At 40.9% G+C, this 25,281-nt stretch overlaps 1 protein-coding gene across 3 annotated transcripts in view; it reads left to right on the forward strand.

Annotated features, from left to right (window-relative positions):
- LOC126236771 (nucleoprotein TPR-like) overlaps window positions 1-25,281 on the forward strand; it is a 315,616-nt gene that overhangs the window by 20,754 nt on the left and 269,581 nt on the right. The window lies entirely within an intron of this gene.

Genomic DNA, 25,281 nt, shown 5'->3' on the forward strand with positions numbered 1-25,281 from the left:
ATGCTTGAGCCACACCCGCTGGGGCGCCGACCGATCTACCCTGTTGCGGCTCTACCGATCTACCCTGTTGCGGCTCTACCAGGCTTTAATCCAGTCCCGTCTGGATTATGGGAGCCTGGCTTATGGCTCAGCATCCCCATCTGCGTTACGGGTGCTGGACCCAATTCTCCACAGTGGGATACGCCTTGCCACTGGTGCTTTCCGCACCAGCCCTGTGGACAGCATACTAGTGGAGGCAGGTGTCCCTCCACTGCGGTTACGACGCCAACGTTTGCTGGCCGCTTATGCTGCCCATGTTCTAAGCTTGCCCGGGCATCCAAACTATCGTCTCCTGTTCCCGCGATCGGTCGTCCATCTGCCAGAACGTCGGCCCCGGTCTGGTTGTACAATTGCGGTCCGCTTCAAAGAGCTTCTCTCTGGGCTTCAGGTTTTCACTGTTCCACCTCCTTTCTGGGCCACTTTGCATACACTCCCACGGTGTGTTCCTCGCCCTTGCCTTCGGCTCGACTTGGCACAGGGCCCGAAGGACTCAGTCCCTCCAGAGGCCTTCCGCCACCGCTTTTATTCCATCCTGGCCACGTATCAGGGCTCTGGCATTGTTTACACTGACGGTTCGATGGTTGCTGGTCGTGTCGGGTATGCGTTCACTCTAGGGGACCATTTCGAACCACGTTCCTTGCAGGATGGCTGCAGCGTTTACACTGCTGAGCTGGTCGCCATCTTTCGTGCCCTAGAGTATATCCGCTCCTGCTCAGGTGAGTCCTTCGTTATCTGTAGCGATTCCCTGAGCGGTTTACGAGCTCTCAACCAGTGTTTCCCTCGTTCTTGTCTGGTGATGGCTATCCAAGGGTCCCTGCATACTCTTGCCCGTTGCGGCCGCTCTGTGGTCTTTGTGTGGACCCCCGGTCATGTTGGTATCCCAGGCAATGAACATGCTGACCGCCTGGCGAAAGAGGCCCACGAGTAAATCATCTCTGGATGTTGGCCTCCCAGAGACTGATTTGCGTGCAGTCCTCCGCCGAAAAGTTTTTGCGCTTTGGGACGCTGAATGGCGCGATCGGATCACGCCCAATAAACTCCGTGCCATTAAGGAGACGACGACTGTGTGGCGGTCATCCTTGCGAGCCAACCGCAGGGACTCAGTCATCCTTTGTCGGCTCCGCATTGGCCACTCCCGGCTGACACACAGTTTTTTACTGCACCGGGAGGACCCTCCTCTATGTCGCTGCGGGGCGGCTTTGACAGTGGCCCACATTTTGTTGGCCTGCCCCCTATTAGCTGTGGTCAGGCAGACATTTGCGCTGCCTGATACGCTCCCTGCCCTTTTATCTGATGACCCTGTTATGGCTGGCTTAGTTTTACGTTTTATTCGGGCAGGGGGTTTTTATCGTTTACTCTGAGTGTTTGTTCTGTTCTTTTGTGTTGATTCTGGCCATTGGCCTACGATTTTACGCTGAGTTTTTAATGCGTTCTCGGTGGTTGGCTTTTCCTTTTTATCTCTATGGTCGGCCAACCACCATCACACTCTGTGTGATTTTAATTTGTCTTGTCTGATCTCAGTAAGAGTATTTCTTGTCCTGTCTCGTCTGACGTTTTTCCTGCTGTTCGTTTTTCTTCTCTTTGGGTGGTTTTAATTTTTTGGAAAAAGGGACCGATGACCGTCGCAGTCTGGTCCCTTTAATCCCCCAAACCAACCAACCAACCAACCTCAATGGGGATTGGATTGTACCCCCCAGTCCTTTGTAACCATAAGCCCTGGGCATGCTCCAGCAACCACCATGCAGTGCGGCGGTGGAACATGGTGTGTCACAGGGAACGGGAATGTTGGCTTAGCCACATGGATCACAAGGATGGCAAAAAGCTCAATAAAAGATCCCCAGTATCAAGGTGCGCAGTTCTGGGGAACCTGCCACACCTCAGTTGTATAAGGCTTACCCAGGCAAGTGGGGCTTTGTCTGGGTGAATATTCCATCCCTAACTGCTCATGGAAACACCATGATGTGACATAGACTTTCTTCCGCTGGTGGCTGTAAGGCCCCGGCATTTTCTTCAGATAAAAAAAAATTATTAAGATGCAGAGAAATACGACTCCACTTTTTTTTTTCCTACTCTATGGGAAGAGGAACGAGCCAGATGTCGGAGTGAAACACTTCACCCAATACTTGTTATGTACCCAGAATGATGGGGATATTTTTGCTGCAACAAAACCATTATTTTATTTTGAAAATGTCCAAGACAAATCTGGCGAAGTTGTGTCCCTGGAAAAATGCAGTATGGTTTGTTATTAATGAAAACTTACTGCGCTGCCTAGTCTGCAGCTCTTCAGGCAGGTGATCGTCTAGGTGACACACCTGCAGTGGTGCACAGGGTGCACACCACCCCTCCTCCCATTTGTGGGGCGGGTGGGGGGGAGGCGCATTTCCACCCGCACCGCCCCCGCCAGTCAGCCCATATGATATTCATTCATTTCTTTCATCAGTTGACTTGACTGAATCAAGTTATTGAGTAGTTGTACTGCGTCATTGTTTCTATCTGGCACATAGATAGGTAACACATACCTAGGAGAAATGTTGTGGCCATTCTAGTGATATCAGTTCATTATACTGTCTGGTATTTGTTCGAGAAAGGTTGTGAATATTCTACTGTTTTCTTGCACAGAGAACCTTAGATATGTAGCATTACAAATATGGACTATTTGCCAAATAGGAATATAGTTTAATTTAGAAGCAGAAATATTAAGACAGAAGAATGAATAAGTAAAAAGTCCTAGTTGTAGCAAGTGAAAGTATGAAGATTAGTCAAGAGTGAGAGTGATCAGGTTATTGTGAAGTATTAATAATAGTAATTCATTGTAATTTCTCAGTAAAAATATTGTTCAGAGACTCATAACAATATTTTTTCTAATAATCTAACAACAGTTTTCCATACCTAACTCATAATACGAGTTAGGTATGGGAAATTATTGATACGCATATCTCCAGTAATAGTGATTTTTGAGAAGATTCCTAAAAATGTGTTGTTACTATATAGTCCCTCTATCGAATGCACTAGAAAGGAACGGAATCGACAATAAAAGGTCCACACACATAAATTGCTGGATGACGCCATCATTGGAAACTCGCCCTTGAGGCATTCCATGTCAAGTCATCCAGGCCATGACACCCATTATGTAGTTGTGAACTGAGATTTTGTGTACTGCTTTTGTATCTAATATCATGAACTTTTGCCAATTTTTATTGCTCTATATACATTCTGTTGGTAGCAATTGCTAAAAAGTTTGATGATATGCATTACTTCAAAGCAAACTGTAAGAATTTGAAAATTGGCTGCAGTACTGAAACAAAAAATGGTATGCTGACAGTTTTTTTCCTGAATATTCTTTCATACATGTAGTTTCTGAAAACATGTTAGAATTGTCCAATTAAGTTTTTGTAAAGTAATTTTATTTAATTTTATTGTTAAATTAGAAAAAGTATTTTGGACAATTGCCCCCCTCTGGAAAACACTGAACAAATTAGATAATAAAGTTTCATCACACAAAAAATCAGTTTTGAGAAATGAATGGCACTGGGGAAAAAATTATATATATATCCTGGAGAGAAATACAATTAATACCCAAGAGAAATTGACAACATAAGTACACATAACAATATTCAAATTGAGCAAAAATTGCAATATATGAAACAGAATTACACATTATAAAATATATGGGAACTTGTACATTACATGGCATATTAACACTTTCTTAACTCTGCCATAACCCAATTGACTCAATGTACAAATACATAGCATTTTGTTTCTAATATTTAAGCATTTTGTTCAAAGCCAATATTTTCAACACTGCGCAAAATGCTGGTGCTGCAATCGGCTTTCAAGTTGAATCGTAACTACACATGGGACGAGACACACTGATGCTTAGATAATATTTTTGTGTATGAGAACCACTTTCCTCCCACCAACTGTGAGGACTCTTTGCTCAGAGAATAAGTATGGCCTGTTGCTGTGGTGATATCAACTTCACACAGAATATGAGAGAAAGAAACACTACAAACATTATAATCAGGCAAATAGAAGGACGGGGATCGTCCATGAGGATGCATGAACCTTACTGTAACATCTCCTTCGTCACGATTCACCTTCTCAACAATTCCCAAATACCAAGAAGAGTAATATGCACATGCAACATAGCAGTTGGGCTGCACAGTGCATTCTGGCATTAGTGCTTTATTTGGCATTTACCGGCATGATGTGTGGCTTATGAGCAGCTGATCGACCATGAAAACCACATTTTCTCATCTCCCGCCCAACTGTCATAGTACTTGCAATGGATCCTGATTCAGTTTGGCATTCATATGTGATGGTCTGGATAGAAGTCTGCCTATTACACATTATGACTGTCTTCAACGGTCTGCAGTCTCTGTCAGTCAACAGATGTCAGACTGTACGCTTTTGTGCCCCTTCGCATTTCCGCTTCACTATCACATCGGAAACAGTGGACCTAGGGATTTTTAGGAGTGTGGAAATCTCATATACAGATGAATGACACAAGTGACACCCAATCACCTGACCACGTTTGAAGTCAGCGAGTTCCGTGGAGCAGCCCATTCTGCTCTCTCACGATGCCTAAAGACTACTGAGGTCGCTGATATGGATTACCTGGCAGTAGGTGGCAGCACAATGCACCTAATATAAAAAACGTATGTTTTTGGAGGTGTCCGGATACTTTTGATCACATAGTGTATGTACAAAAAGGGCCCAGGGGTAATCATACAAATACATATGCCTTTATTGTAGCCTTCGAAGGGAACATTTTTCCAGAGAAAGTTAAGGTTGTGGTGTACAGGTCTGATGTAAAAACATATGTACCACCACCTGTGTGGTGCTTCAGTTGTTAATGCTTTGAGCATGTGTCATTCCACAGCATGGTGATCCCAGAATGTGGCAGCTGTGGACAATCCCTCAATGAATGTAGTCCTTTTGAACATTCACCTTTGCTTATCAGCTGCACACAGCATCATCCTCAATGTTTGACAGTTTTCCCAGTTTGCAAGAAAGAACAGAAGATCCAGAAATACAAATCTCTTGATTGCCTGTCTTATATTGAGACACGGAGGAAATACGAATGTCTTCAGCCCATGGATATGCCATTCTGTTACTTAAAAATGACTACCATTGACCTCCTGCCCCACCTCAGCTTTCCCCAAACCAGATTTCCCACCAACCTTCTCTCCCGTTGTTCTTGCAGAACCTTCTTTAGAAACCATTTCTTGCACCCAGCCAAAGTAGCTGTGTTCGTCTTTGACGACTACCATTGACAGGGCTCCCTTTTGGGACACCTCTTCCAGGCAACACCAAGACCAGAAGCCTGATGCCAAAAAATGCATGATGGAGTCATGCCTGTGGGTCCCAGGGCTATCTGTTCTTCATCTGTTCATGTTCTCACTGCAGATAGCTCCTTTAAGGAAACTTGCCCACCAGAATTTGCGAGGAGGAGGAGGAGGAGGAAGAGGAGGAGGAGGAGAGTCGGGACAAGGCTCCTCAGGTGCCCCTAGAAGCACCAGATCCCTCCCTGCAGTTGGAATATGAGGTGTTATTTATGGATGTGGTTCCATCCCCACTGATGACAGGCAGTGATACAATGACGTGATTGGTCCTCTTGGCTCCATGCATAACGTGGCCAGCAGTCATATGGTCATTCAGTGAAATTGTAATGGGTATTAATGAAACATGCTGAAACTACAAACCTTATTTCCTCCTCCCGCGCAGTTCTCATTGATTTCCATGAAACATGCTGTAGTGATTACCACTCTCCAACACTCTGTGGTTATCAAGTGGTCTGTCGGAACCATGCAGAACTCAAGAGGACATCTAGAGGGGCCTGTACATTGGTTCGCACAGATGTCATTGGTAATGGATTTCTCTTTGTACCACATGGTAAGCAATAGTTGTGCTGAAGCAAATGACCTCAGTGATCACCATTTTCAACATATACCTATCTCCAGGCAGGCCACATGCTTTGAATTGACCACCTAAATCCAACAACATCCCCCCCCCCCCCCCCCCTTTCCCAAACACACACACACACACACACACACACACACACACACACACACACACACTTTCTCCTACTTGGGGACTTCAATGCCCATCACCCCCCCCCCCCCCCCCCCCCCCAGTGGGGGTGTACCACTTTGTCTGGTAGTGGCTTCCTAATTGACTACCATCTCATGGACCATGAGCTGTGTGTCGTCAGTGATGGTTCTCCTACCCACTTCAGTGTCACTTGTGGCACCATTTCAGCTATTGACCTAATGATCTCTTCCCTAATCTTGTGGCTTCAATACACTGGTTGCTAGGCAGCAGCCTGTGTGACTATGACCACTTTCCTGTGATTCTGTTGTTTCCTTGTCAATGACAGACAGAGAGACCACCATGTTGGGTGTTTCAAAGAGGCAACTGGCCTTTGTATACCTCCGCTGTTACATTTGCCACCTCTGTTAGATTATATTCATGGTGTTATGTAAGATGCCAGAGACAGTCATCTATACCTACTTCTGCATCTGCATCTACATCTACACTCTGTGAACCATTGTGAAATGCATGGCAGAGGGATACTTCCCACTGTACCAATTACGACTTTCCTGTTCCATTCACCTATAGAGTGCAGGAAAAAAGATTGTTTACATGCCTCTGTGCATGCTGTAATGAATCAAGTCTTATCCTCACAATCCCTATGAGAGCAATATGTAGGGGGCTTTAGTATAATCCCTGACTTATAATTTAAAGCCAGTTCTTGAAACTTTGTTAGTAGACTTTCTTGGGATAGTTTCTGTCTTATCTTCCAGAGTCTGAAAGTTCAGTTCCTTCAACATCTCTGTGACACTCTCTCACAGGTCAAACAAATCTGTCACCATTTGTGCTGCCCTTCTCTGTAAATGTTCAATATCCTCTGCTAGTCCTATTTGGTATGGGACCCACGCACTTGAGCAATATTCTAGGATAGGTCACGTGACTGATTTGTAAGCAATCTCCTTTGTAGAAAGATTGTATTTCCATACTATTCTACCAGTAAACTGAAGTCTGCTATTGCTTTACCCTTGACTGAGCCTATGTGATCGTTCTGCTTCATATCCTTACTAAATGTTACACCTAAGTTTTGTATGAGTTTACAGATTCAAACTGTGACTCACTAACATTATATTCATAGGGGACTGTGTTTTCTCATTTTGTGAAATGCACAAATCACATTTTTGAAATTTAATGCAAATTACCGATCAGTGCACCACTTTGAAATTTTATCGGGATCTAACTGAATATTTGTATGGCTTCATTCAGACTGTACTTCATTGTAGATAATTGCATCATCTGCAAAAAGTCTGAGGTTTCTGTTAATATTGTCTGCAAGATCATTAAAGTACAACATGAACAGCGAGGGATCCAGTACACTTCCCTGGGGTGTATGCGAACTTACATCTACATCTGGCAACGACTCTCCATACGAGTTAACATGCTGCATCCTCCGTGCCAAGGAAGCCTCAGTCCAGTCACAAGTTTCGTCTCATACCCCTTATGATCATACTTTTGATAAAAAGCTTAAGTGTTGTACTGAGTCAAATACTTTTCGGAAATTGAGAAATACTGCATCCATAGCCTACAGTATGTCATGTGAAAAAAGTGCGAGTTGGGTTCCACTTGGTCTGTTTTTGAAACACATGCTAGATGATGTGCAGGAGGTTGGTCTGTTTCAGATACCTAATTATGTTTGAGCTCAGAATATGTTCTACGATTCTACAACAAACTTATTCAGTTACATTGGACAGTAGTTTTGTGGTGCACTTCTGGTAACCTTCTTGTAGACAGAGGTGCCCTGTGCTTCCTTCCAAATACTGGGCAAGTTTTATTTTTGAGCTATCTACAATAGATTAATAGTTAAAGGAGGGGCTAATTCGTCTGCAGTGTATAGAATCGAATCTGATGGGAATTCCATTGTGCCCAGGGGCTTTGTTAAATTTAAACCATTTCAGCTAGTTCTTAACACCACTGACACTGATCTATTTCACTCACCTTCTCAGTAGTATGAAATTTAAGTTGTGACAATACTTGTGGGTTTTCTTTTGTAAACTTGCACAAAAGCCATCCCCCTTTCCTCCCCTTTTCCTCTGGGCTCCCCCCCTTCCACACACCACTGACTGATGCTGTAGTGGTGGACCAAAGACATTGCAGTAGCTATTCAGGTTTGCTGATGATCCCTGCAATGATTCCAACTACGCCTTACATGTACCAACCTTGTCATTTTTAAGCAACTTCATTGTAAGGTGCTCTATCTAATCAAAAACAGTAAGAAGGAATGCTTTCAGAACTGTGTGTCTTCCTTGGAAACATATGCCTCTTCATTTCAGATGTGGGCCAAGCTCCATAGTCTTTAGTGCTGCCAATGATCGACAGCTGTTCCGGGTCTTGTCATACAGGGTGTGTTCCTGATAATTCATTGGTTCTTGCAGAACACCTTGCAATCCACTTTGTGACAGCATTGGTCTCTTATTGCTTTCTGGCTACCTTTCTACTGCAGAAACCACAAGTTGAAGACATCCACTAACTCCACATCAAGCTGAATCCTATAATGAACCATTCAGTGACTGGGAACTATGCCTTGTCTCATATCCCTACACAACCCAAGGCCATGATTCAGTTCACTGTTAGACGATCCAAATCGTGAACATCCCCCAAAGGCAACATCTACTCAGGGTCTTCAACTGTGTTTTCCTCGAAGGTGTTTTCCCCATTGCAATGGTGAGATAGAAAGTTGTACCAGTGCTCAGTGAGCCAAGAACCCACCATTTCTCGGTAGCTACTGACCTATTAGTGTGATCAGTGTGCTCTGTAAGCTGCTTGGAAGGATGGTTGGCCATGCTGGGATCTCATATTCCTCAGGTCCTTTCGTTCCTCTGTCGGTGTGGATTCTGGGATGTACGATCCATGGTTGTTCATTTGCTTAGCCTGGAAGCAGCACTCTAAGCTTTTTGCAATTGCCAACACCTTGTCACAGTTTTTTTTGACCTATATAAGGCATACAACACCACTTGGTGTCATCACATTTTACTTACTCTCCAAGGTCCTAAAACTTTTGAAGCTCCCTACTGATTTTTACTCATAATTTTTTCTCCCACCAGTTGTTCTAGGTTAGGGTTGACACGTCACTCAGCTTCTCGGGGGCCCAGGAGAATGGCACCCAACAATGGACTAGTGACCTCTGTTGGGCTGCTGTTCACCCCTGTGTAGTATGGCAACAATTTTTGCATTTGGTGCAGCTCCCATTCAGTAGCCTTTGTTGAATGTACTTTGCATGGGCTCTTTCCCATGGTTTCCAGTTCTCTCCTTCAAACAAGCAGGTCCATGCATTTCTATTGTTATAACATGGTCCATCCAGACATGGAACTCTACTTGGATACCCAGAACCTGGAAATTGCAGCACGGTCCTGTTTCTTGGGTCTCCTTTTTGATAAAAAGCTGATTTTGCTGCCCCACATTCATCATGTGAAAACTAGCTGCATGCAGAAGCTGAACACTCTCTGCTGCTTCTTTGTTCACGCATGTCTGGGTGCAGTCATGCTACTCTTACCCATATATACCAGACTCTTATTTCATCCCAACTGGGCTTCTGATGGCAGGCTTATGTCTCAATGGCTCCTTCAGCTTTGAAACTATTAGACCCACTCGATCATCATGGCAAGCATCTGGTCACTGTGCCTTATGGGCTAGTACCTTAGACTGTCTTGATCCCGAAATGGGAATTCTCCCTCCAGATTCAAAATTCCCTTGTCATCGCATGTATCCCATTCTCTTTGCATACAAAGTAAGTCATCATCCTGATACCTGCCCTTGGGTGGGATTTCATCTTGGAATATGTCTCACTTCACTGTGCCAAGATCTCCATCTTCCCTTCCTGGACTGTGCTCCCTGTGTTTTCTAACTCACTCCACCTTGGATGGTCCCCAGGCTGTTGATTAGGACAGATCTCTTCCAAGCTTCTAAAGTCTCAGCTGCCCCCATGACCTTTCGGCATCTGTCGTGTCCAGTTCTTCAAAGAGTTCCAGAGTGCTACCATCTTTTACACCCACAGCTCTAAAACTGGATCACGTGGGATATGATTTAAAATCTTCTACCTGTATGGAATGCTGTTCGATGCTGGGTACATGTATTATGTTTATGGCAGAACTGATACTGTTACCAGAGTGCTCCATATTATTACATAGACCTCCATGGTCTGTGTTTTAATATGCAGTGACTCTGTGAGCAGTCTTCAGGCTGTTCACCGGTGCTATTCTTGCCATCCTTGGGTCTCTGTCATTCATGGCCTTCTCACTGACCTTCATCGTGCTACCTGTTCAGTTTACTCTGGGTCCAAAGTCATGTGGATATCCCAGGGAATGAACTGGCTGACCATTTGGCTGGAGGAGCATGTACTTGCTCCCCATTTGCTTTGACAAGCCCAGGGGGTGGATTTGTACATGCACATTAGATCTCTGCTAGCTCACAAATGGAAAGACATCTGATGGGCTGCTGCCCCATCTAGTCAACTTCTCTCTGTCAAGGAGATTTTTGCAGCATGGTGCTGCTCCTTCTACTTCTCCCAGAAGGACTCCACAGTCTTGTGTTGTCCCCACTTAAAATATCAGGTTAATGAATAGCTTTCTTTTGTGTAAAGAGTCATCCCCACATTATGGTTGTGGAGCCTTAAAGACAGTAACTTGTGTCTTGGTGGAATGCTGCCTTCCTTGTAACCCTCCACATTAAGTATGGGGACTCATTGCCTCTAATAGTAGTGGATGACTCATGTATGGTTGAACTGGTCCTCAGTTTTATCAGTGCAAGTGATTTATAGTGTCAGTTACGATGTTTTAATCTACCTCCAGAGCAGGGGCAGGTTGTTTGGGCTTGGGGCATCTCATGTATTCTGGGCCAGGGGTTCCCCCACCCACGTCCATGGTGATGTCACACTTTATCTCTCTTTTACTCTGTTTCAATCACTTTTAGATTTCGCTTGTCTCCTCTCTGCAGCTTACAATTTTCCATTCTAGGTGTCACACACTATTGAGTAGTGGGCGCTCTTGACTGTAATGGCTCTGTGGATGGATAGCTGTGGGTGGGACATTTCTTGCTGCATACAGAGCCCCAGGGACACCTACTTGCTGATTTCCTATTTCTGTCATCATCTTGCTTTTATTATTAATGATAAAAAAGATGTCTATTATGTTTTTAGCCTATCCAGTTTTACTGTTATGAATCTCCTGACTAGATCAGATTGTGTTTTCCCTGGATGGCTATACTCCTGGACTAATGACCTTGCTGTTTAGTTCCTTAACAGCCCCCCCCCCCCCTTTTAAGTAAACATAATCAACAATACGACATAGGAATCAACTTAATTTTTGAAGGATCTCCTCGACAGAATAAGAGTGACCCATGAGGAAGCTGACCCATGAGGAAACTTTTCAGCTTCGATTTTAAAGTGCATGGATTCCTACTAAGATTTTTGAATTCTTGTGGCAGCTTATTGAAAATGGATGCAGCAATATACTGCACACTTTTCTGCACAAGAATCAGGGAAGTGTGTTCCAAATGCAAATTGGATTTCTGCCTAGTGTTAACTGATTGGAAGTTGCTAATTCTTGGGAATAAGCTGCTGATGTTAACCAGAAACGACAGTAAGAAATATATGTTCTCTGTTACTTTTTGTTAGACATTTTTGAAATACTGTGGAGTGGGGTGAAACTGATCATTTTTCAAGAATTTTGCTTTTGGACACTGATTCTGCTGAACTATGATGAGTGAAAATTTAATATATGAATAGCACAGCTGAAAGGTATCAGAAAAATCTGTTGTAATGCTATTTCTTCTTATCAAGGGATCAGGAAAAAAGGAAGGAAAAAAACCAGGGTGATCAATGTCATACTTGTTTTGTGATGAGATTAATTACATTTGTGTTTTGTTATATATGCAGAATGCTTGCAGTCATTTCCAATTTCTCACAAAGTCTTAAGAATTTTGTTTCAGCTATTTTTGAAATAGTGGTGTAACATCAAGTATTCTGTAATTAATGGGAATAATAAATTACTTGAGAGATTTTATTTAAATTACATTGGAGAAACTGCACTCAATATTAGAAAAGAAAAAAACTGAAATGTTTACGGATATAAATCTTAAATGGAAGGACACCACAGACTGCAGAGTCAGCAATAAGATTGCAGTTAATTCCACCTTTCTCCTGCACTGTCACTTTTGGAGGAACTCTGTATTTTTTCAAGGCTTCAGCAAATAAGTGAGAGAAGTCTGTTTCTTGTATCCCAGGTTTCCCATGAATAGCTTTGCACTTGTTTAAAATCTTCCTTCATGCCATTTTCACAGGTCTAAAGAAGACAACATTTAGAGGTTGACACAGATTTGTTGAGTTTGGTGATGTACAAATACTTTTTGTCCACAAACACTACAGAGTCTGAGAACTTTGAACTGAAATGAGATAGTAGATTGTCTTTAGGAGAACTTTTAATACTTCATTGATGCCTGGTGTGTGGGAGGAAAGGTGATTCAAACCAGGATGTAAATTTTGCCATACCAGTCAAATCATCTGGAATATGACTTTATCGGGCCACAGCATCCCACCATGATTTTTTGTAGTGTATCCAAATCTTATGAATATGTGCACCTGTAGTATTTGTGTTGCAGTTTATTTTGACAGACTCCCCCCATTAGATTTTTGATGTTACCCCTCCAAAATTGGAGCACACTTCAGATCACAATAAGTGATAGTAAGTTGATAACCAGTTGCATAAAAGATGAAGTTCAAATGGTAATACATATAAACAAAATTTCAGTGACACTTAGAAGTATTTAGCCCAAGAGAAACAAGTAAAATACTAATCACATTTTACCATGTGATTACACAATACACAACTGTACTAAATTTGTGCTGCTTTTGGATTCCTCTGTACGTACATTAAAATTGTTACCTACAAGAAGAAAATAAATAGCTTTCTTGATATTTACTGGAAATTAATTTCCCAGCAGAGCACTGGGCTTTGATCAACCTTAATTGGTAATCTTACCAATCTTACCTCATTGCGCAGTACAGGGTTACTGTTTCATGTACCTTTCCACCACCGTCTCTGTAAACCACCATGTCAAACTCTTCCGAGAAGTTTAATTGTAATATGTTTCCTGTTGGTTGAGTGGTAACCTGTAATTTAGTTTGTATGTCCTTATTATGTTAGCAAACAAATTTTATCTCAAAGTATTTACTTGCCCTCCAAACTGAAATTGACATTGGACAAATTGATGTTGATTTGTTGGTTCAACTGAACATTGTGATACTGTGTGTCTGTTTTGTTCCGTGACATAATTATTTTGAAGCATGTTGTTGTTGTTGTTGTGGTCTTCAGTCCTGAGACTGGTTTGATGCAGCTCTCCATGCTACTCTATCATGTGCAAGCTTCTTCATCTCCCAGTACCTACTGCAACCTACATCCTTCTGAATCTGCTTAGTGTATTCATCTCTTGGTCTCCCTCTACGATTTTTACCCTCCACGATGCCCTCCAATGCTAAATTTGTGATCCCTTGATGCCTCAGGACATGTCCTACCAACCGATCCCTTCTTCTAGTCAAGTTGTGCCACAAACTTCTCTTCTCCCCAATCCTATTCAGTACCTCCTCATTAGTTACGTGATCTACCCACCTTATCTTCAGCATTCTTCTGTGGCACCACATTTCGAAAGCTTCTATTCTCTTCTTGTCCAAACTAGTTATCGTCCATGTTTCACTTCCATGTATGGCTACACTCCATACAAATACTTTCAGAAACGACTTCCTGACACTTAAATCTATACTCGATGTTAACAAATTTCTCTTCTTCAGAAACGATTTCCTTGCCATTGCCAGTCTACATTTTATATCCTCTCTACTTCGACCATCATCAGTTATCTTACTCCCTAAATAGCAAAACTCCTTTACTACTTTAAGTGTCTCATTTCCTAATCTAATTCCCTCAGCATCACCAGATTTAATTTGACTACATTCCATTATCCTCGTTTTGCTTTTGTTGATGTTCATCTTATATCCTCCTTTCAAGACACTGTCCATTCCGTTCAACTGCTCTTCCAAGTCCATTGCTGTCTCTGATAGAATTACAATGTCATCGGCAAACCTCAAAGTTTTTACTTCTTCTCCATGAATTTTAATACCTACTCCGAATTTTTCTTTTGTTTCCTTTACTGCTTGCTCAATATACAGATTGAATAACATCGGGGAGAGGCTACAACCCTGTCTCACTCCTTTCCCAACCACTGCTTCCCTTTCATGCCCCTCGTCTCTTTGAAGCATGGGACGTCATATTTGCAAAATCATAAAACTGGCAATATTTCTTCCTCGCCCCGCCCCTCCTCTATCGATCTCCTCTATGTAATTTTTTGATGTGGGTTGGGGTGAAGGCTGATCCACATCTGCATCTATACTCTGCAAGCCAGTGTGAAGTGCATGGCAGAGGGTACACCTCATTGTACCAGTTATTGGGTTTCTTTCCATTCCATTCATGCATGGAGCATGGGAAGAATGATTGTTTAAATGCCTATGTGCGTACTGTAATTAATCTAATCTTGTCATCATGAACCTTGCATGATTGATATGTAGGGGTTTGTAGCATATTTGTGGAGTCCTATTTCCCAGTTCTTGAAACGTAGTAATTAGGTTTTCTCAGGATAGTTTCCCTTTCCCTTTTAAGAGTGTGCTAATTCGCCAGCCGTTGTGGCCGAGCGGTTCTAGGCGCTTCAGTCCGGAACCGCAGTGCTGCTACGGTTGCAGGTTCGAATCCTGGGTTAGTTAGGTTTAAGTAGTTTCTAAGTCAAGGGGACTGATGACCTTAGATGTTAAGACCCATAGTGCTTAGAGCTATTTAAACATTTTTTTTTTTTTTTTTTTTTTTTTTTTTTTTGCTAATTCAGTTCTTTCAATGTCTCTTTGATGCTCTTTCACTGGTCAAACAAACCTGTGATCATTTGTGCTGACCTTCTTGGTATATGTTCAATATCTGTTGCCAGTTCTATTTGGTACGGGTCTCTCACACTTGAACAGTATTCTAGAATGGGTCACACAAGAGAACTTGTAAGCCATCTGCTTTGTAGATGATAGCATTTCCCCAGTATTCTATCAATAAAGCAAAGTCCGCCAGCTGCTTTACCTATGGCTGAGCCTATATTATCATTCCACTTCATATCCCTACAAATTGTTGCACCCATATATTCATTCCTATGAGTAGGCAGATTCCAGCTGTGTTGTGAAAGTTGGCTGATGGTAAGGTGGTCAAGATTTGTGAGCATTTGGTTTGTGAGAATGGTTGAAATAAAAATTGGGGAATTCCAAAGCTTTATTTCTAGTAATTAAGGTTACATGAATGTCTTGGGAGACCACTGACAATCATGATGACCAAGAGTGTAGTAAAGTAACATCTGATCAAATCAAGAGCTGGGTGGCAAGAGAGGCAGAGCTCTAGGCTCCACTGTGCTCCTCAGTCCGCACTCAGCTGGCACATGACCATTTCCAACTTCTTGATTGATGGACTGTTTATATTGACACTGGTTCTGGAACCTTTACCTTGTCAGGGATTCTTAAGCCAAGCATTACCGTATCGGCATTGCTGACTGTGTTAGTGGAGAAGGCCCAGGCACATAAAGAGGCTGTGGGTTGGTGCCAGCATATGGCAAGTAACTGGTATCAGCTAGCACAAATCCAGCTGTGGCTCACAAGAAAACTTGGCTACTCCCAGTGACAAATAAATTGAGATACGACACTATTAGTTTACTGAACATATATATGTTTTTCAAGTTGTTTTAGTTTACCTTGTACTTTGGTAATCATTGTTGCCTCAACCTCCTCGTAGTTGCTGATACCAGTTTCGATGTGGTCCTCCTCAAAGAAATCAGGTCTATTTGTTACCATTAGAGCTAATATATCTCCATCATGACTGGGGTTCCTAACTATCTGTTCTAGGTGGTTTTCAGAGAAGACATTTAGTAAAGTTTCACAGCATGTCTTATCACACCCACCACCAACAAAACTGTAATTTTCCCAGTTAATTGTTGGATGATTAAAGTCTCTATCAATGGTTACAGTATGATTGGGGGACTTAACATACAAGAGAACTGAAGGAAATTTTCTGTTATATCAGGAGGTGAGTTTGGCAGTCGATAGAAGGATATGATTACCATTTTATGCCCATGACTGAGACTGAGTCTTTTCCAAACATTCTTGCATACAGCTTCAGTTTCTATCTCAATGGATTTCAGTGTCTTGTGTACTGTGACAAATACACAACTTCCATTTCTCGTAAGCCTGTCCTTTTGACATACACATAAATTTTTCCCATAAATCTCACCATTATCAACTTCAAGATTTAACCAGCTTTCTGTACCTTGGATTCTTAAAGCTTCAGTGCTTTTCTAGATTGATTCATACTCAGGCATTTTGTTGCAAAGATGTAGTCAGTTAACTACTGGATTATTCCATGCCAAATGGTAGAGATTAACTCATGACAAACACAGAATTTGCTGAAATTCTGTACTAATATTCGCAATGTTCCCAGTAAACATTGGTAAAGTTTCATGATCAACAATTCAATACCTCTGGAGATGTAGTTGTTCGTTTGTCATCATAATGCAAGTCTCAACTGTGCAACCATGAGTTTTTTTGGCGACTTGGAGAAATGATACATCAGGCAATATTTTCTTGAAAGAAACAAAACTAGGCCATTTTGTACAACGTTTTGCACTCTGTTAAGTAAAGCAATAAAAAAATATTTCCTGAGCTATTTCAGCCAAAAAAATACACCCTTGAAAAAATGTGAAGTTTGTCTTTTTATATATATGGAGGTAATTGTAAGATAACCCTGAAACTTTATGCATAATAACTCATCAATGCAAGGTCTTAGAATATAAAATGTCATCCTCCTGCTGCTCTCCAATACTTTATAAATTGAGGGCAAAGATGATGATTTCTCTAAAAATGCCAGAAAGGTTATATTTTCCCATTTTTACAAAAAAAAAAAGTCTGCAAACTCTTTTAAGCTGTATTCAGTAGAAAGACCATTTTCTAAACCACCTAAAAAACAATTTTTGGTTCTGCAACGTGAGTATGTAAGGCCCTACAAAATGACAAAGTGGAGGTGCATGGTAACAGGCTCATATTCCACTAGTACTCAAAGTGAATCTGATATCTTTCAGTGTGTTATACAATTGTTGAGTACTGCCTATGGAAGGCAGTATCAAAAGTCTTGATGGCTAAGAAGTGCGATAAAGTTAAAATAATTCGAAACACTTCAAAAAAATGGGTGGGGGGGGGGGTGGGTGGGGGGGTGTCTTTCATCAAGACTTATTCAGTCTGTTTTTCTGCTAAAACTACAGAATCGTATTGGCTATAAACTTTACAAATTAATTGTGCAGTGCCAATGCAGTGGAGATCATGGTAGTAAAATTGTTGCTAAATAGCTACAGCACACGTGGTATAAATAGCCTTCAGGTTTACCCCATTATCACATAGTGTAAATTTTGATGAAGTTAATAGCAGTTTTTCTGATATGTTTTGGAATGGATTCCTGTCACAGAGAATTATTACTATGTCGTTTTATTGATATAATGCTATTGATTTACTACTTTAATTCCAAGCTCTCAATCCTGACGATACATTCCTGTAAGTGCCAGAGGCCAAAGTTAGAAGAGGCTTCTTTTAGCATATAAGCTTATGTTTGATTTAAGGTACTTGAATTTTTTTGCAGGTTTCATTAGGTCACTGATGGTATCGTTTGTGGAGAAGTTTTTTTAAGATGTAATCAAAAAAATTACACTTTTCAAATGTGATTATCTCAAATTATTAGAGCCCCAGAAAAGAAAAAAAGAATCTATTTTATCTATTTATACCTTTTTCCATTCCATTTTTTTTAAAAAAAAAAGGAATTTTGTAGAGCTGAATTCTGTAGAAAAACTAAAGGACTAATTTGCAGTTTTTCTAACTCAGCTTATTTCCTAGACATCAGGACTTTGTTGATATTATCTTCCACAAAGAGTGCTAAACAATTGCAGAACATAATAAAAAGATATCAGATTTAATTTGAGTACCTGCGGAGTGTGGGTCCATTTTCAATGCACCTCCACCTTGTTGGTTTTTAGTCCCTTATATACTCGCATTACAAAACCAAAACTAGTTTTAGGTGGTTTTAAAAAATAGTCTTTCTAATGTATATGGTCTAAAAGAGTTTGCAGAAGGCACTTAAAAAAAAGGTGGGCCATATATACCCACTTGCCCTCAGTTTGTAAACTCTTGGATAGCAGTTGGAGAATGAAATTTCACATTCTAAGACATTGTAATGGTAAATTACTACAAGCCCATTTTCAAGTTTATCCTTCAGTTACTTCTGGAAATATAAAAAAATTAAACTTCACATTTTTTCGAGCGTCGATTTTTTTTTTCAGATGACTTTGCTTCAAATAATCCTTTTTTTTAAATTATTATTTTGCTTAAGAAGGTGCAAAACATTATACAAGATGACTTAGTTTTGTGTCTTTCAAGAAAACATTGGCAGAGATATTATGTTTCAAAGATGCCAAAAACTCACGGTGCACTGCACTGTTGATCGCTGTGCTATGGGGTCAAACAAGTGACTGTATCTCTGCAAGTATTAAACTGGTGAAAGTGAAACTTTATCAATGTTCATTGGGAACATGTGTGAATGTTTGTACAAAATTTCAGCAAAAACCGTGATGACCAATGGGCAGCTTTTCGTGAAATTAGACCTCTTGGTGTGGAATGGCCCTACTAGGATTTTGATACGTTTGCCTATTGGGTGGGGGGGGGGGGGGGGGGGGGCACTCCTTATATTACACTAATATTTATGGATTGTTTAATCTTTTGAGCTAAAAATATTACTAATTCATTTTAAGAACTGAAGCAATTAGTACAGGAAACGCTATTTTTATGAAGGCAACAGAAAAACCTGTGGTGAAAATTATTAGTTTCTTAAAACCTTTTGAGACGATTGTCGCAAACACTCAAAAACAGCGCTACTTCGGGATAACTGTAGATAATGTACTCTCCTCTCGAAAGGGAAAACTAAAGGTAACAAAGTGTGTGCTAAAGTAACTAAGCACAAATGCCAGACCGAGCGAGGTGGCACAGTGGTTAGACACTGGACTCACATTCAGGAGGACGACGGTTCAATCCCTTGTCTGGCCATCCTGATTTAGGTTTTCCGTGATTTCCCTAAATCGCTCCAGGCAAATGCCGGGATGGTTCCTTTGAAAGGGCACGGCCGACTTCCTTCCCCATCCTTCCTTAATCCAATGAGACCGAAGACCTCGCTGTCTGGTCTCCTTCCCCAAACAACCCAACCCAACCCACAAATGCCAGTTTACTACGAAATAGCTTAATGCACAGGACAATAGTAACTCCCAAACATTCTCTGTGACACTCTCTGAAATCCTGAGTGAACTGTTTTTTGACTGTAACTGTAAATCACAAATGATGATTTGCTATGAAATTAGTTATCCATAACACTTGTAAAATTTTCAAAAATATACTGATGTAAACATCTAAAAATTCTTAAGAACAGTCCTATTTCTCACATAATTATAAGCTACAGTGAAATGAGGAAAATATTGTGTTTGAGGGAGAATAGGCCTGCTGTTGCCAAAAATTTTAAGAGCACAATTTAAGCTGAAGGATACTATTGATGATGATGATGATGATGATGATTAGTTTATCGTGGCCTTCATAAATGTTTGAAATTTCACAGTATATTGCGACACGCACTGGTGTTGACACAATCAATGAAAATTTATGCAGAAGTGACGTGATCAGTAAAATATTAGAATCTAGAACTTTGAATCATTATACGGACTCGCACATGTAGTAACACACAAAGGAAAATTCAAAAGACGGTTTTTATATGTAAATGGGCATGCAGATTGCGTGGGAGTTTCACTTAACTGATTCTGGCATGCCAAAGATGAACACTGCTGTGTCAGTTTATCTCGGACAAAATTATGAAAATGGTGCAGAACCAATAGAGCACATCCTCTGTTGGAGAAGCTAACTTAAATGTGATCTGTAACATAACACACAATTCAGGTTAAAGGTTACAGTGTGCAAGTTGAAACCATCTAATGTGAAAGCAAACTCTTTCTTGTAATAAGATCCTGATATGTATTGTAGCCTGAGGTCTGGGTTAGGCTGAAAGGTGACAGTTTGTTCTTGAGCTAGTGAAACAAAGGCTTGAGTTAATCCCAGTCACCATTATTTTAGCAAATTATTGTCTGTATGAAGCACATTTAAAAATTAATTCTCACTGTATCCATCCTACTTCCATAGATGCGAAGTACTAAGCTGCTGCCATGTCATCTTCAATCTCAGTAAATCTCAGCAGAACTCACATCTTTCACTCCCTGTGCCCTCTATGTTAAAACTTCAAGAAAAAATTTACTGGCAGATTGTTATTTGTATTTACAGAGTTCGTTGCTCTCATCCTAATGAATGTTTAAATTATAAGGGGCATTCAAAAAGAAAAGAGCTGGAGGCATAATTACAGAAACCAGTACCTGTATGTTAGAAGCATTGCCCCTGGCTGCTGAGACACTTGTTCCACTGTGACAGAAGGCGGTGAATGGCTGTCTCATAAAATTCCCGGGGCTGCGGTGTTAACCAGTCCCATACGTAAAGCTGGACGTCGTCGTCCGAGGTGAATCATTTGCCCCTCATAGCCTTTTTAAGGGGACCAAAAATGGCATAATCACAGGGAGAGATGTCTGGACTGTATGGAGGGTGGCTTCGAACCTCCTGTTTGAATTTCTGCAGCAGTGCCATGACTGTGTTGGCCGTATGAGGCTTTGCATTGTTGCGGAGCAGAGCATTAAGGCTTCCATCCAGTCACTGATAGTCTGGCCTGGCAATGGAAGAGAGCAAAACAAAAGCTGAAATTTTAAATTTAGCATTTGAGAAATCTTTCATGCAGGAGGATTGTACAAACATACCGCCGTTTGAGTCTCGTACAGATTCCCGATTGGAGGACGTAGTGATAGACGTACTTGGGGTTGTGAAGCAGCTGAATGGGTTGAAAATAAACAAATCGCCAGGTCCTGAGCGGGATTCCAATTCGGTTTTACATAGAGTACTCTACTGCATTGGCTCCTTACTTAGCTTGCATTTATCGCGAATCTCTTGTTCAACGTAAAGTCCTGAGCGACTGGAAAAAGCGCAGGTGACGCCTGTATATAAGAAGGGTAGAAGGACAGATCCTCAAAATTACAGGCCAATATCCTTAACTTTGGTTTGTTGCAGGATTCTTGAACATATTCTCAGTTCGAATATAATGAATTTCCTTGAGACAGAGAAGTAGCTGTCCATGCATCAGCACACCTTTAGAAAGCATCACTCCTGCGAAATGCAACTCACCCTTTTTTCACATGATATCTTGCGAACCATGGATGAAGGGTATCGGACAGATGCCATACTCCTTGACTTCTGGAAAGCGTTTGACTCGGTGCCCCACTGCAGACTCCTAACTAAGGTACGAGCATAGGGTATTGGTTCCCAAATGTGTGAGTGGCTCGAAGACTTCTTAAGTAATAGAACCCAGTACGTTGTCCTCAATGGTGAGTGTTCATCGGAGGTGAGGGTATCATCTGGAGTGCCCCAGGGAAGTGTGGTAGGTCTGCTGTTGTTTTCTATCTACATGAGTGATCTTTTGGTTAGGGTGGATAGCAATGTGTGGCTGTTTGCAGATGATGCTGTTGTGTACGGGAAGGTGTCGTCGTTGAGTGACTGTAGGAGGATACAAGATGACTTGGACAGGATTTGTGATTGGTGTAAAGAACGGCAGCTAACTCTAAATATAGATAAATGTAAATTAATGCAGATGAATAGGAAAAAGAATCCCGTAATGTTTGAATACTCCATTAGTAGTGTAGCGCTTGACACTATGCGTTGATTAAATATTTGGGCGTAACATTGCAGAGCGATATGAAGTGGGACAAGCATGTAATGGCAGTTGTGGGGAAGGCGGATAGTCGTCTTCGGTTCATTGGTAGAATTTTGGGAAGATGTGGTTCATCTGTAAAGGAGACCGCTTATAAAACACTAATACGTCCTATTCTTGAGTACTGCTTGAGCGTTGGGATTCGTATCAGGTCGGATTGAGGGAGGACATAGAAGCAATTCAGAGACGGGCTGCTAGATTTGTTACTGGTAGGTTTGGTCATCACGCGAGTGTTACGGAAATGCTTCAGGAACTTGGGTGGGAGTCTCTGGAGGAAAGGTTGTGTTCTTTTCGTGAATCGCTACTGAGGAAATTTAGAGAACCAGCTTTTGAGGCTGACTGCAGTACAATTTTACTGCCGCCAAGTTATATTTCGCGCAAAGACCACAAAGATAAGATAAGAGAGATTAGGAATCGTACAGAGGCATATAGACAGTCATTTTTTCCTCGTTTTGTTTGGGAGTGGAACAGGGAGAGAAGATGCTAGTTGTGGTTTGAGGTACCCTCCACCACACACCATATGGTGGATTGCGGAGTATGTATGTAGATGTAGATGTAGATGTAGACCCCATGGGTGAGATTGCTTGGTCATTTTGATTTGATTACTTGGTGATGGGTGGTCAAGGTTTACGAGTTATGCTGGACATTCACTGTTGTCCCAAGCTGCAGGAAGTGAATGAGAAGGGGGCCATTTTGGTCAAAAAAAGAATGTCAGCATAACCTTTCTGATTCACCTCCGATGACGACGTCCAGCTGTATGTGCGGAACTGGTTAACATCACAGCCTCAGGAAGACAGCCATTCATCGCCTTCTGTCACAGTGGGACAAGTGTTTAAACAGCCAGGATCAATACTTCTAACATACAGGTAGTGGTTTCTGTAATTATGCCTCCAGCTCGTTTTAACGCTCCTTATATTTATGATAACACAGCAGTGACAGTGTTTGATGAGTGCTCAGACTCCCCTTCATATGTTTGGAGCAAGAAATTAACATCACACTTTAAAATTAACTTTTAAAAAAAGTAAGATGTTATCAACATTATTAAAAAAACATAGAGGCTACTTTAAAATACTGGGTATACTATTTATACGAATGATATAATTTAATTATTTTTCATACCCCCACCCTTTCTCCACTGCAACAAAATAATGCATTTTGTTGATTTAGATATATTGTACCTGGATCATATTAACAAAGTGACTGAATTTAGTTTTTTTCTGCAATAGTGCTAACATAATAACTTGATGCAATATGTAGGTAATGTAGCTAATAATGAATATACATAGTTTCCTTACATGTTCATCTGTCAATCACTTTGTTATTCTGATAAAGGCATTATTTCTTGATTATAAAAGTTGTTTGCCTTGCTTGTCATTTGTATCTTTCTGTAAAAGGTTGTCTTTCCAGTGCGTGTATTACGCTATTGCCTGGTCTGTTGAAACTTTTCTTCATTTGGCCGGGATCAAATATGTAACTTGAGTTACTTACTTCGTAGAGTTGATTTGTTGCTGTTGCTGAAAGCCTGTTGTAACACCACTGACCTATTGGGCAGTAATGCACACATTAATTCATGTCCCAGAAGATTTTGAGTTTCAACATAATTTATTTTTGCCGTGGAGTCATATAAGCAGTAAAACAACCCTTTGTACAACTGAATAAAGTTGGCCCAGTGTATGCCTTTAAGAACTGATTACATGTTTACGAATTAGATTGGCACCGAGGCCTCAACAAAATTTTGAGCAAAACTGCGCGCATAATAGTAGTTCTGCATGGGCCTTACATACATTTTGCTACAATGACGTAATTGTTAAAAACAGAAAATTAAAGAAATATTATGAATTTTGACAGATCCCCAGAAAGTGACATTGTATGAATTGTAAAATAAAATAACATTATGTAGTATATGAATTTTGTTATAGGTCAGCCTTAGTCACAATGAAAATAGTCATATGTGTAAATAAAACAGCACATATTACATTTTAGTGGATTATTTGTGAAATACCAAGTATAATTTCTTCCTAGTGTGTTTCCCAGCTTTAATGACAATATACATTATTTCATTAATAACAGTCTTTTCAAACACGATCCTGGCAGCTTTGCAATTACATAATAAGACTCCATTCTGTTCTCTACCTTAAAATAACATCAGATTTAAAATATGTGTCATAGACAATAATCTCAACTGTATTTTAAAGATTTTAAGAAATTAGTATAGCTTCAAACTTTCCTACCAGTTACATTGTCTGCTTGAGGTGCCAGGAATCATTGTAGAGGTTTATTTCAACATAACAATTCCCAAACTACAGTATTACTTATATTGCCCATTGTTTGGCAGTGCTTAGGATTGCCATTGATATATTATTAGCTTTTCCTATTAATTAATATGAGAGAGAATCTATTGGTAAGAAATTTCAAACAAGCGGAAAAGTCTTAGCTGCTACATTTCAGTGTGTAAGGTATGACATGTGCTGAAAGATGTCAGCTTATTTTACATGTGCGAGGTTCGGCATAAATACAGTGTGTGCACTTGGGCTCTTCGGTAGATGTCTTATCACCTGAAGATGGCAGGGACATCTCTAGGCCATAATATTGTGACCCAATGTCAATGGGATCAAGTTGCACACTTGAAAATTATTAGAACAATTCTGATTCCACTTTTTGCTTCTGTAGTCTCAGGTTGCTGTGGATTTTTGTTGCTCTGTGTCAATTGCAGTCCACTAAAAATGTTGTCTATTGTAGCAACTATTTATTTACAGCTCGTACAAAATAGATGTGTGTTTAAAAGTTTTACTGACCTTCAAAGTAGTCACAAGCATTGTGTATAACCCGTTGCCAGCGATGTGGAAGTCGTAGGATACTCTTAGCAGTGCCAGTTGTGTTTACAGTTCGAGCGGTGTGGTCTGTTGCTGGACAAATTTGTAGCAGTTCTTAAGCGAATGCTGTGAAGTGTTTCCTTCAGTTTAGAAATAGAGTTGAACTCACGAGGGTTTAAGTGAGGGGAGTGCAGTAGGTGGTATAGCACTTAGCAGCCTCATCAGTCAAACAAATCAGTAACAGCTTGCACTGTGCATGCTTGAGCATTGTCCTGCAAAATTATGGTCAGGTCCTGCAAAAAGTGTCATCACTTCTTTCTCTAAGCTGGTTGTAGGTTGTGTTCCAAAAATGAACAGCATTTGTTTCAGAACTGCTACAAATTCGTCCAGCACTAGACCGCGCC

This window comes from Schistocerca nitens, chromosome 2, assembly GCF_023898315.1.
Source record: "Schistocerca nitens isolate TAMUIC-IGC-003100 chromosome 2, iqSchNite1.1, whole genome shotgun sequence".
NCBI lineage: Eukaryota > Metazoa > Arthropoda > Insecta > Orthoptera > Acrididae > Schistocerca > Schistocerca nitens.